Source organism: Periplaneta americana, chromosome 6 (assembly GCF_040183065.1).
Source record: "Periplaneta americana isolate PAMFEO1 chromosome 6, P.americana_PAMFEO1_priV1, whole genome shotgun sequence".
Classification (NCBI taxonomy): Eukaryota; Metazoa; Arthropoda; class Insecta; order Blattodea; family Blattidae; genus Periplaneta; species Periplaneta americana.
In genome coordinates, this window is record NC_091122.1 from 72,754,260 (window position 1) to 72,768,886 (window position 14,627).

A 14,627-nucleotide genomic window follows, 5' to 3' on the forward strand; every position below is an offset into this window, starting at 1 on the left:
TCATCTCATTCACACGCTAAATAACCGAAGATGTTGATACCCATTAAAAAAAAAAACAGAAGTAAATCTATTTAATTTATTCCGTTGTTGGAAATACACATACTTACTTACTTATAAATAGCTTTTAAGGGACTTCTTCCGCACTACATTAGTTAATTTTGCTTGTCCTATTCAAGTACTATTGTAATTCTTCTTTTTTGTATAGCTACATGTCTTCTTTTTACAAAATTTACAAATAGCTAGTTACTCAACGTTGCTAAACGTAGCCGCTATTGTAGCAATACAGATTTGCCTGAATTTATCTTTCATGACTAACAAGCAAACATTCTCATGGGGGCAGATAATAATTTTTTTTTCTTCTACCATGTTAATAATGTCAAAACAAGTGCTTGTACAAATTTTGGCCACTCAAGCGCATTTACGAGGGCCGTAAGAATAAGTTTCCCAGAGGCCGTTTGCAGAAGGAAAACAGAATTTCAATGGCAAAAATTTATTGGATCAGATACAGTTACTGTTGAGATATTTTTAAATATATATATTTGTCATACCATGGGATCAACAGAGATGCAGACGGCTGTCACACCCTGGTTCCGATCCCAGGTAGCAGACTTCTACGACACAGAGATACAAAAGTTGATCCCACAATACGGGAAATATCTGAATTCCGGTGGGGAATATGTTGAACAGTAACTCAACAATAAATTGCTGTTTCTGTTCCAATGAATCTTTCAATGTAATTTTGTTTTCTTTCTGTAAACGGCCCTTGTAATTGCGTTCGATTGGCCAAAATTTGTGTAAGCACTTGTTTCGACATTATTGACATGGTGGTAGAAAAGAGAATGACTAGTTCAATGACTCCTTAAAATAATTTATTAATGATAGAAAGAAAGAAAGAAAGAAAGAAAGAAAGAAAGAAAGAAAGAAAGAAAGAAAGAAAGAAAGAAAGAAAGAAAGAAAGAGAGAAATAAGGAATGGAAGATAGAAAAAAGGATGGAGTCCACACCTGTGGAGTAACGGTCAGCGCGTCTGGCCGTGAAACCAGATAGCCCGGGTTCGAATCCCGGTCGGGGCAAGTTACCTCGTTGAGGTTTTTTCCGGGGTTTTCCCTCAACCCAATACGAGCAAATGCTGGGTAAAGTTTGGTGCTGGATCCCGGACTCATTTCACCGGCATTATCACCTTCATTTCTTTCAGACGCTAAATAACCTAGATGTTGATACAGCGTCGTAAAATAACGCAATAAAATAAAAAAAACTAAAATAAAAAGGGTGGGTGGATGGATGGCCTTTCATTTTATATAGAAAATATAATGTTTTTCTTTAAATATTATACAAATTCGAGTATTTTCATTAAACTTCTGCAGGAAAAATTAATCTAAATAGGTTAAAATGCCCCACAACCGCTTTCACTTAAGCTCTTTCTCATAAACGCACACTATTCACTAATCCCATTTGGAATGTATAAGTTACATATGCAAGCATGTGTAATTGTGTATGTAAGGAAAGGGTATATAGACGCCCTTCTGCATTGAACACATATTACGTAGACCATTATGCATACAACACAAAATCTGAAAATGCATTGATTACTTATTGAGTGTAGGCCTAATGTGAAATGTATAATTGAGGACCGTTCTTGCAAAACTTGCTAACTGCAAAATTTGGAAAATTGAGATTTTGGTGGATTCGTTAACATAAAGCAGGCCTCTACACGATGTTGAAGTTATCTTAGTAAAATTGAATTATTTCTCTTCATTATAGTGTGTCAAAGTGTGATGGTTGCACCTAAACGTATTTGTCTTCATTCATTTTTTTTTGTCTTTCCTGTAAAATTCAGTTTTTTTTCAGTTAGCAAGTTTTGCAAAAACGGTCCTCAATTTGATATGTTGTTAACATTAAGAACCGATTAAATTTAAAGAGATAGTTGATCGTATATTTGTGGCTAAGAGGGATGAAGTTACAGGAGAATGGAGAAAGTTACACAACACAAAACTGCAAACATTGTATTCTGCACCTGACATAATTAGGAACTTAAAATCCAGACGTTTGAGATGGGCAGGGCATGTAGAACGTATGGGCGAATCCAGAAATGCATATAGAGTGTTAGTTGGGAGACCGGAGGGAAAAAGACCTTTAGGGAGGCCGAGACGTAGATGGGAGGATAATATTAAAATGGATTTCAGGGAGGTGGGGTATGATGATAGAGACTGAATTAATCTTGCACAAAATAGGGACCGATGGCGGGCTTATGTGAGGGCGGCAATGAACCTTCGGGTTCCTTAAAAGCCATTTGTAAGTAAGTAAGTTTGCCAGTATCGAGTGAGAGCGCAAGTGTACACACACAAACGACGAACAAAACTTATATAGAACAGAATCTACCGTCATGCGGATTAGCTCACCGCATGATCTCTAAAGAGCTCCCCTTTTAGGAGGCCATAGCCCTTCACGGGAAATCCAAAGGCTATTTCATTCATTCATTCATTCAAGTAAGTTGATCGTAACACTGAATAATCTCACCATATATATTATATTCCTCAAGAAAATATGCCAATAACACAGTCTCATTGGTATGAATATTAATGTTTTTATCTAAACACCACTTTCGAAAAACATTGTAGACTACTTCATACCTTTCCTTTGATTTTTCCGGTCAAAGTGATGCACATGCTAGAACCACAACGTCTTCAATATCAATCTCACTCATTTTTACAATATTTAAGTCAAATTTTACTGTTTCATAACTACGTATAAAATATTCAAACATTAAATTCCGATACATAAACAATATAGCAACTAAGTCATGTGTTACTAGAATTAATGAATCTATTGCAAAATTTAGAAGTGCAATATTTATTTATTATTGATTTTTACACTTGTTTCAAGTATCGTAAAAAGTTATTCACTAACCGTAAACTATAAGTGACTTATCTGACTTTATCTTATCTAAGTCTCACATATAGTTCTCGATACGTAGTATTTTCAAATATATTTACTTATAACTTGTATATGAAGGGTTCAGAGACATAGGGGCTAAGCGCCATTTATTAAAAGCGGAGAAAGCAAGGGTTAAAGTTAAGTGAATACCATAGTTTAATGAAGACTGACATATCATTTAGATTTAATGTGTATACTTTATATTGCTTGCTATATGCTTCCATTGAATTATGCCAATAACTTCATTTTAATCCTTGTTTTCTACGGTTTTAGTAAATGGGCTTGGCCCACTATGGTTCTGAACACTTCATATTTCGTATATTCTAATTCAAATTCAGTTCTTTACTTTATTCACGCTGTGAAACTATAAAATAAAAAATTTACAAATGCAACTTATCCTTGTAAATACTCGTATGTTGTTTATGATTGCTAATGTATAAATATTTAAATTAGGCCTACATACAACGTTTTTAAAAGATCTGCCCCTCTATCATGATGGGCGGTTCATAGGTTGCCGGACCTTCTTCCTCTAAAGAATGTCCATTATAATGAACAAACATGTAGGCCTATTTCGTAACTCGATTTCGAATCTACGGTCATGCGTTTTAGGTAGGAACTTACTAATACTGTACCTTCGGCACTGTTTGAATTTGAGAGTAATTTTATTAGAAGTGGACATGGAAGAAAATAATGTCAGAAAGAACAATGCTAGACGGAATGAAAAGTCAACACATAAGATAACGTTTTCCAGGTCCAACCAATTAGAGAATGGAAAAAAAAAAAAAATGCGTAGTGAAAAATGAAATATGCAGGGAGATTCAAAACTTCTGCGACAAACTCTGAGGGGTGATAGATCTAACAATAAGGATCCCTTTTTGTTAAATAACCTATGTATTTTGACGCGTCGTTTCGAAGTTACCGTTGATTTGCGCGGGCGTACGTCAATGTATGCGAATGTGTGCACCCCTGTTTGTTTGTTTGTTTGTTTGTTTGTTGAGATGTTTGTAAGAGAAGAGAAGGGTTGTTGTTGTTTGTTTACGTTTAATGTTCAATACTTTTTCCTTTCAGTTCAGTATAATCATCAATTGAGAATGGATGTCTACGCGGTCTTCCACCAATGCGCCAGGGACGAAGGGACCCATCGCCTCGTAGGCGCTGATAAAGTCGAGCAAACATTGTGTGATGAGGATGATTTCTGTTTTGAAACTGTTGTTGGTACATGTGGAGAGCTCTTCTTCCGTTTCCGCAAGCCTCTCCATAACAAATTACCATGTCGGCTAATTCGGGAATAGTGTATAGATTGACAAATCGAACTGAAACCCTGACCGAGTTACTATGTGAGCGCTGGCTGTCTTGGGGAGGAGCAAGTGAGAAAGCACGGGGGGGAAGGGAGAGAGCACTATGCACTATACTTGCAGGTCCACTCACAGTTTGTCAAACTTGCTAACAAAAGCATTAAAAGATTGACTTGTTGCCTGCAATGCTAGCATAATGGAACCTTCCTAGCCGACAGTCGAGGCAAAAATGAAGAATCCCTTATTGTGGTTCTTCTATTGGTCGCGATGGCCACACACACCCTCTCAGATATTTACGTGGTGATTGGTGACTGAATGACGAGGAGCGAGGAAGAAAGAGAGAAAGAAAGAAAGAAAGAAAGAAAGAAAGAAAGAAAGAAAGAAAGAAAGAAAGAAAGAAAGAAAGAAAGAGATTCCATAAGTTGGCTTGTTTTTACGGGGTTTCACTTGAAGTTGTCAAACTATAGACATCCATTCTCAATTGATGATTAGACTGAATTGAAACGAAAAGTTATTGAACATTAAACGTAAACAAACAACAAACATCTCAACAAACAAACAGGGATGCACACATTCGCATACATTGACGTACGCCCTCGCAAAAACATTTTCAACGGTAACTTCGAAACGACGCGTCAAAAGTAATAAGTTGTTTAACAAAAAAGAGTTTCTTATTGTTAGATCTATCACCCCTCAGAGTTTGTCGCAGAAGTTTTGAATCACTCTGTATTTCGAGCATTTATAATTGACAACATTGTCAAGGCAATTTACCACAATGCGAAGCAAGTCCCGGAAGGTCACTTAAATCTTTGAGTATGTTTTATGTTTAATACAGGTTGTAATTTTATACAAAAATAAGTCAGATTTATTAATTCATTAGGCCTAGTATAAATTAGTCGAAATATAGTAATTAAGTCATTAATAAAATGCAATATTTTATATTCGATTAGTTTACACTTCATGTAGCACGAGAATGAAGCTGGTGATGTTATGGTAATCACGTAACTGTACCACATGGTGTTAAGCGTGATGGCGTAGAGGTTCCTGGACCTGCAAGACTCCATTAAAAGACAGCGTTTGAGCAGATCGCTTAATCTGGAAACGTGCTTCGAGATAAGTATCCTTCCGTCCCGTTCCTCAATTCATTTCGCTATACATGCTAAGTAATTAACGTGCTATTCCGTTATTCTCGGTTAAATGTGGAGAATTTCAAGGATTGATTTAACAGGTCGGAGAAGAAGTCAGAGGAATAAAAGATTATGTTGATGAAGAAGCGAGTGATAGAAATAGAAAAGGAGGAAAGATGGATGCGTGATTTAAATCAATCCATCTTGTGAGCTGTGTGCGTAATGGCCTGGCCATTCTCACAAATAACGTATTCGTGCATTCATAAATCATGGGCCGCTTATTTCTCGAGATTAAGTGTTTGGGATGAAGCATCCAACGACCCTAATGTCCGACGTGAGCAATGAGACGATAGTGCCGCAACTTGTGACTCATGCGCATTAAATTCAGTATTAAGGTTGCTCTGAACTTCATTTGAAACTATTACGTAACACTTAGTAGGCACATTAAATTTGAATGAAGGATGGCATAAGTGAATTACTGAATTAATTAAGAAGGAAATAAAGTCAGAAATATTCGAAAGGGTAAATGAATGAATGAATGAATGAATGAATGAATGAATGAATGAATGAATGAATGAATGAATGAATGAATGAATGAATGAATGAATGAATGAATGGATTTCGTATTAAATAACACAATTCGTGAAGAAGTCTAAAATGTTAGCGGTTCCATCGATTTCATAAATGATCACGAAACTGATAGTTCTGCGAGCTCCACATTTGTACACCATTTGCATCAGACGAAGGTGTTCACCGTCTCAAAGAAAATGCCGACAATATCAGTTAAAAAGAAATGAAATTTACTAAAATAAGTTAAATTTAATTTGTAAATGGAAACATCAAGAATAATACATTCACTGTCCCTTCTATTTAGAATCATGCATAATTCTACTCCGAATTATCTATTATCGCGCTTTCAATTCCTTACAACTCTTCGAAACCGGCATCAAGCACTTCTTTCTATCCCTCATCATAGAACGTCTTTATACTCATCCTCCTACACTGTAGAAATACCTCGCATCTGGAATTCGTTAGCTAATGACGTCAGGGACTGCCGGACTTTATCACAATTCAAAATTTAATTGGAAAACTTTGTCTTATTTAATGCTTTTTAGGTATTGCTAGAAGTGTTGATTTGTGTTTTTTTTTCTTTTTCTTTTTATTCTAGATTAAAATTGTAATTTTCTTGTTTATGTTAGTTAATTAGTTAGGATACAATTAATTATGATACTTAATTACTCATTTAAAGTATGTGTGACTGCATCCTGTGTATATTTTTGTGTGGCTTTACTTTGTTTATAGTGCATTTTTTCCCTTTTTATTTCTATTATTGTATTTGTATTTCTGGTGGTGTGGAAGAGAAGGCTTAATGGCCTTAACTACATCAGAATAAATAAATAAATACATAAATAAATAAATAAATAAATAAATAAATAAATAAATAAATAAATAAATAAATAAATAAATAAATAAATAAGTAAATAAATACATAAATCATGCAAATCAATTTATATGATTACATAGACGGTCGTTCTAATATTTGTATTGTTCAAATCTCACATCTAATATAAGAACAATTGTTTGCTTTTTAACATTTATCTTTTATGTATAATTCTTAATATTTTATAATTACTTACATGTATTTTTACATCTATTAGCAATGTCCTACAATTTTATGTAACCCATTGTTTTTTCACTGATTGTTCACAATGTAACAACTTGTTCATAATCTTAAGGGGTTTACGAAAGATCTGATGATGGTTTAATTAAACCAAAAACGTTTATCGATATACTAAACTAAAACATTGTGATTTATAATACAATTAGATAAGTTTTGACGGCATACAAGAAATAAACTTTGATAAAATAAGTTAGACAAAAAGGGCCTATTATTAAGCAAATACAATTCGTTCAAAAGACACACAGTTCTGTGCCACTTATAAATCGTTAACTCCATCTCTACAGTAATCATTAGAGATCGTATTCTGTCGCAGGGCGTACGGAGTCAGGGTTAGTTGTTCTTAGACTAGTATATTGGCGTGACATTTTGGCACGTGGCACAGGTACTATAAGGAAACATTTGTATCTCGTTTGTTCTGCTGCTGACGTTCTATTAATGATTCAAAACTTGACCTTGGAGTCTGTTGGAAATGCATTCTAATGATAAAGATTGTTACTACGACGACCTTTCCTACAATTTATATTATTTGTTAATTTATTTATTTAATTTATTTTTACTGGTACTGGCATGTGTCCTACCCAGCCATTATAAAAATACATATCAAATATAAATAAAATCGATACAGGAAACTATAAAATAATAATAATAAGTTACTAATAATAATAATAATAATAACAATAATAATTCATTCAAGCATTCATTCATTCATAGTGTTCTGCCCAAGGGCAAGTATTTCACTGCAAACCCTCTATTCTCCAATAATTCCTATTTTCTGCCTTCTTCTTTGTCTGCACATATGATCCATATATCTTAATGTCATCTATCATCTGATATCTTCTTCTGCCCCGAACTCTTTTTCCGTTCACCATTCCTCCCAGTGCATCCTTCATAAGGCAGTTTCTTCTCAATCAATGACCCAGCCAATTTCTTTTCCTCTTTCTGATCAATTTCAGCATCATTCTTTCTTCATCCACTTTTTCCAACACAGCTTCGTTTCTTACTCTGTCTGTCCATTTCACACGCTCCATCCTTCTCCATAGCCACATTTCAAATGCTTCTATTCGTTTCTCTTCACTTTGTCATAATGTCCAAGTTTCTGCCCCGTACAAATCTACACTCCACACAAAGCACTTCACTAGTATCTTCCTTAGTTCTTTCTCCAGAGGTCCTTTTTTTTTTATTAAAAGCTTCCTTTGCCAATGCTATTCTCCTTTTGACTTCTTGACATCAGCTGATGTTACTGCTTATGGTACACCCCAAGTATCTGAATAATAATAATAATAATAATAATAATAATAATAATAATAATAATAATAATAATAATAATAATACAGTAGTACCCTCACTTAGAATCATCATCCTCCGTTAGGAAGTATTAAGTTTTACCAATCAACACAATTACACATAATAATAATAATAATAATAATAATAATAATAATAATAATAATAATAATAATAATAATAATAATAATAATAATTTATTTTAGCTGGCAGAGTTAAGGCCGTAAGGCCTTCTCTTCCACTCAACCAGCAAAAAGTGTATATACGTATGCATGAACTTACAAAGAATTCAACAATTTGATTTAGATGAGAGTTACATGTATACAAGAGTTATTTACGAATTAAACAACAAAATACTATGAACTATTAATTAAACACTGAAATAAACTGTGTAGCAGAATTAAACTAAAATACATAGAATGTTAATATATTTCAAATAATATTAGATAATAGAAAGAGATTATTATAAGACAATTTTGAAAATACAGCACAATCAGGATGATGTCTAAAGAAAAAAGTAACAATGTAGTCAGTGATAGTTTAAATCAGTATGATTGGAGTGAATTATCTTTTAAGCTGTTCTTAAAGGTGTTTGTTGCCTTGCAGCCCCTAATACTTTGTGACAAGGAATTCCATCGACGCGATGTGGATATTGTAAAAGATGATGAATAACAAGTTGTTCTATGAAGAGGTATACTTAGCGTGCCACAGATAAGTGATCTGGTATTTATGTCGTGGTTAGAGTATAGATAAGAGAAACGAGACGAAAGGTAATTAAACGTAACGTAACAGAGACTTTATAGCATGAGCCCAAAAACAGAAAAAGAGAGAAACTTAATTTTAAAATTTGTTCTTTTATGGCGTCTGCCAGTTTGAATAAATAAACACTTACCAATTATGTTATCCAGTTGTTCTTTTATGGCATCTATTACCTGGAGTAAGTAGGTATACACGTGTTAATTATTGATCTGTTATGGTGACCACTGCATTTAATAAACACGCATCAATTACATATTACATTCAAGACACATACCAGCTTCAATAAACACGTGTCAATTATATCAGTTCTTGAATTAAACTGTTAATTATTATGTTAATTCTTGTTCTGTTATGGCGTCCACTATATTCCATGAATAAATAAACAGGTGTTCTATTATGCCTTCCATGATCTTGAATAAATGTAAACGTTTTAACTAAGTCAACTCATTTTCTGTTAGGTACTTTAATAAATAATCACTTGTGAAGTACGTAAATTTTTGTTCCATTATGGCGTTCACTAACCTTTCATGAATAAACACATGTAAATTAAGTAAATGTAAGTTTTCTACAAGCATGAATAAGTAAAAACGTGTCAATTACGTCAATTCTTGTTCTGTTATAGCTTCTGCTACTTTCAATAAACATACACATGTTAACTATGTCAATTCATTTCCTCTTATGTCGTCTACTTATTTGAATACATAAGTGTAAAGTGCGTAAATTATTGTTCTATGAGGCGTCTACTAGCTTCCTGTGTCCATTACGTAAATACTAGTTCTCTACCAGCTTCAATAAATAACAACGTGTCAAATATATCAATTCTTGTTCCTTGAAGGTATCACCTATATTGAATAAATGAATATCTCTCAAATATTATAAAAAAATATACTTTCACCACATGTTCTTACAACATTTTCAGAGGAATATTTTCCACTCTGGCATTAAAATATCCACACACAAAAATGAAGTAGATGTTATTTATTTTGTTACATACTTCGTGTAGTTCTTTATTAAAATTTTCAGATTCCGTTTTTTCACTTTATCTCGACAATGTATACCTATTATTGTTAAATATCCACGAGGGATCTTGAAGCGAATTGTCACTATAAAATGCATATGATATTTACTTATTTATTTTGCTAATAATTGTAATATAAAATATAATATATACAGAAAAACTTTAGCTCGCCCCTGAAAGAGTAGAACTGGTGCTCAGGGTCGGATTCCTGAATTGAAATTAAGAAGTATATAATACAATTTGTCTTATATCTACTACGTAATAAGAATATGTAAATTTAAATTTACAATTTTTCAATTTTTATAAAATCCATACAAAACTTTTTCAATTTAATACTGAAACTAATAGAATTGACAATATTAGGGTATTTAAATATAAATTTGTTATATTTGCTTGGGCCTAAATTACTACTATGATTAAATACTGTAGCAATGTTGCATTTTGATTCAAACAATGTTAAAGAATTCATACGTTTTGTTTCGTAACTATGAGAATACAATTCAAAATTATTTCGATTTTTATGTATGAATTGTATTAATGTAATAAATTTGTCTTATTTTAAGAACATTAAAGTCTAAAAACAATTTTTGAGATGGAAAATCAATTCGTTTATGAAGACATATTTTAATTATTTTCTTCTGTAATAAATCAAGTGGATTAAAATAGGATTTTAATGAGCTACCCCATTCTATAATTCCATACATAATTACCGATTGAAATAAAGTTAAGTATACTGTGCGTAATAAACTTATTGACAAGTAATTCCTCAATAAAACAAAATAATATATTATTTTACGTAATTTATTACACAGGTAATTAATGTGTTGCTTCCATTTTAAATGATTGTCAAAAATTATGCCTAAATACTTAACTTCAGAGAACTCCTTTATATTCGGACATTTACACTGTATAAGGCAACAATTAGAGTTATGTAATATTCAATACTTAATACAGATGTAGGAGGTTTGTTACATTTTTCAGATAATGAGAATGGAATAATTATGTTCTTTTTTCGTTGATAGAAAGATAATTTATGTCAAACGTATATAATTATACGTTTCCATTTTGCGACAACCATCATCGTTATCCCCCCTTCAACTCCAATATATAGTAATGTATACTCTTGTAGATCTACTGTTTCGCGTAACATTGTCTCTGCTAGTACAGCTGAACTAATTTGTTTCTTTTTAAGTTCCTTCTGGTGCAGCTCGGTCGACTAAGGTGTTTGCTGGCGATCTGGAGTTGCGCTAGGGCGAGGGTTCGATTCCCACTTGGGCCGATTACCTGGTTGGATTTTTTCGAGGTTTTCCCCAACCGTAAGGTGAATGTCAGGTAATCTATGGCGAATTCTCGACCTCATCTTGCTAAATACCATTTCGCTATCCCCAATCCCATCGACGCTAAGTAAGGTAGTAATTGGTATAGCGTCGATAAATAACCAAGTAAAAGTAAAAAAGTTCCTTCTGTAATTCCAGTTTTTTTTTTAGAATAAAGACCTCTGACATTCCAAGTTCCAGTATTAAACATAACCTTAATACCACATCGTTTTGTCTTTACCTTGCTTATGTTGCAATCGTTAAATCTATCTTGCTTTCTATTCCATTGAGGTTGATGAGTAACATTAGGCCTATTTGTACTTGGGTTGGTTAGAAACCCAACCTCACAACTCCCAACTTGGGGGACCAGGGTTTCTTTTTTAAGTTTACTTTCCACTAGACAGGCCGCTTTCACTACAGCTTAAGGAGCTCTATCTGCCCCTCCTTGTGTATTAAACCCTCAAGCAGCGTCGCCACCTCCAGGACGATTATTTTATTTTCTTTTTAATTGGTTATATAACGACGCTGTATCAACTGCTAGGTTATTTAGCGTCGATGGGATTGGTGATAGCGAGATGGTATTTGGCGAGATGTGGCCGAGGATTCACCATAGATTACCTGACATTCGTCTTACGGCTGGTGAAAACCTATGAAAAGTTCCAAACAAATGATCAGCCCAAGCTGGGATCGAACCCACGCCCGAGCGCAACTCCGAATCGGTAGGCAAGCGTCTTAGCCGACTTAGCTACGACGATTATTGTTATGACTATAAAGATAATAAAGATTAAAATTGCGTTATTTATGAAAATAACGTAACTAAGATTATGAACTTCATACCTTCTACGATGATAATAAACAGTAAGACAGAGATGTTTGTGAATATCATGATGATTATTGTGACTAAGATTAGGATGCAAGTAACTATGATAATAAGGATAAAGACTAAAGGCTAGTTAACAATAAACCGGGAACGGAAACGACAACGAGAACGGAAATATTGTTAAAATGAATGTATTTAAATGTGAGGATTCACAATTAACTTTCACGTTCCCGTTCCCGGACTCCGGCAAGCTTCTCGTTAATTCTGAATGCACACATTTAAATACATTTATTTTAACAATATTTGCATTCTCGTTCTCGTTGTCGTTTCCGTTCCCGGTTTATTGTGAACCAGCCTTAAAAGTGATATGTTTGAGAATATCACGACGATTGTTGTAACTTACATAATTATATTAATGTTAATGAGGATGACGATAACTGAAGGGTTCAGAGCCATAGTGGGCCAAGCGCCATTCAGTAAAAACGGAGAAAGTAGGGGTTAAAATTAATTGAATACCATAGTTTAAAGAAGATTGTCATATCATTTAGTTTTAATGTGCATACTTTATATTACTTGCTATATGTTTCTTTAAATTATGGTAATGATTTAATTTTAACCCTTGTTTTCTCCACTTTTAATAAATAGCGCTTGACCCATTATGGCTCTGAACCCTTCAATTAGTCTATTAGCCCTTTATTTTGAAGACGCTGGATGAACTTCGCGGTTGTCTAGCGTTGATGCATTGGTGATCAAGATGATATTAGGATAGATACAGAATACAGAATATAATTACAACAATAGAAATACAAATAAAATAATACAATCAATATAAAAAAGAAGATACAGTAATATTAACAAAATTTTAGACCCAATGAGCAGCGCTCGTGTTTGGTCGCAGTTCAGATGTATTATTAATAGGCCTATAAGAGAATATAGCAAATAAAACAAAATAGGAACTAAAATTAAAATTACAGCTGCAGTGAAATTACATAATATACATCTTGATTACACAATATAATATAATTTGTTAATATGAGAAGAATATTGAAAATAAAATAAAATAAAATAGGAACTAAAATTAAAATTACAGCTGCAATGAAATTATATAATAAAATAATAACATAGAGAAGAATAATATCGTACGTTAATAATTAGGACAATATATGAAAAAATATATATTCCAAATTATAGAATACAAATATAATATGAATCTGTCATTTTTAAAACCACATGAGTCCACATTTTTACGAAAATGAGTTACCGGTACCATAGGAACCACTATGGGTAGATGCATCATTTCCAGTCAAAACAACATGAGTCCGATCATTACTAAGCATTCTATAAAATCTTAAAATATTGAGTTGTTTCAAAACCACATCAGTCCCGGACTCATGTGGCTTTAACGCTTAACGCCATGATGCAGCCATGACGCATTTGCTATCATGCACATCTTTGCCAAGGTGTTGGACAGTGAGTGTAGTTCCAAGAGTTCTGCAGAAGAAAAAATAATCAACAGTATTGTATGAAAGTACCTGTACCATATAGAATAGACATTTTTAATAAAACTACGACATTTGAAAGCAAAAATGAACAAGATGTGTACCTGTGTACCTTCAAGGACTTTTAGAAGTGAATGATATAAAGAAAAAAAGTCCTCGAAAAGAGATCCCAAAGCAAGAAACACCGTCTTTTTTGGAGGGATAATACGCATTTCATGTTATTTTCTTATTGTGAACTCAAAATATATCTGTACTCATACATTGCCATTAAACATGTGACACACTGGTATGAAAATTAATTACTCGCGAATAACTCTTTTTTAAGTCGACTATGATATTTTGAATTTAATTTGTGAATAATATTAATCATTTTGAATATGGAATAAAAATAACAATTTAAATTGATTGAAAACTGTATAATAATGTATTTCACATTACAACAAACAATACTCTCCATATTTTGTCAGGATACTGGAGTTATTATTATTGATACTTGTTAAAACAACATGAGTCTAAGAAATTAAAAGATATTTTAAGGTGATATGAAATGAGGTAATTAAGATACAATGATTTTGTAATCAGACATACTAATGTATGGTCCTCCTGTAAAATTTTCACAGACCTAACAGAAAATCCATCAACTATAGGGGTAGTTTTTTTCCACTTTTCTGGAAACTTATTTTCTGTGACTCAAGTGGTTTTACAAATGACCGATTCATATAGGCTGATTAGATAAGTCCTAAGTTTTCCTTTGAGATTAAATAACATATGCCTTATCATTGGGAAAAACGTCGGAAGAAAAAACCATGTTCATTTGCAGCCTCGGTGTAAAAATCAGTTGCTACCCCTTCATTACTCCTGTATCTGTGATTATTATTATTATAATGATGACAATGAT